General features: G+C 39.1%; 1 protein-coding gene across 1 annotated transcript in view; it reads right to left on the bottom strand.

Moving 5' to 3' along the window:
- The window catches only part of SLC27A5 (solute carrier family 27 (fatty acid transporter), member 5), a 30,518-nt gene that overhangs the window by 28,922 nt on the left and 1,113 nt on the right, over positions 1-483 (bottom strand). The gene's annotated exons all lie outside the window — the stretch shown is intronic.

Here is a 483-nt window from a genome sequence, read left to right as displayed (position 1 = left end):
GAGAGAATAACACTGAAACATGTATATTACCATATGTGAAATAGATTGCCAGTCCAGGTTCAATGCATGAGACAGGGTGCTCAGGGCCAGTGCACTGGGATGACCCTGAGGGATGGGATCGGGAGGGAGGTGGAAGGGGGGTTCAGGATTTGGAACACATATACACCCATGTCTGATTCATGTCAATGAATGGCAAAAATCACTACAATATTGTAAAGTAATTAGCCTCCAATTAAAATAAACTAAAAACAATCCTGAAGGCGTTAATAAAGACAACATAATCACTACTTCAACCTAAAAATAGCACTGTTTCTAATTAATTAAAATAGAGCATCCTGGGGGTCCAAAACGAAAAAGAAAAAAAGTACACACTGTGTCTGAAGTATGGTCTCATTTGTTAAAAACAGACACAGAGGTACACACGTGCTTACACGTGCTTCCATATGCATAGACTATTTCTGGAAGGACTCAAAAACTTAATAG

Source organism: Bison bison, unplaced genomic scaffold, assembly GCF_000754665.1.
Source record: "Bison bison bison isolate TAMUID 2011002044 unplaced genomic scaffold, Bison_UMD1.0 scf7180017864383, whole genome shotgun sequence".
NCBI lineage: Eukaryota > Metazoa > Chordata > Mammalia > Artiodactyla > Bovidae > Bison > Bison bison.
This window is presented reverse-complemented; position numbering and strand designations above follow the sequence as displayed.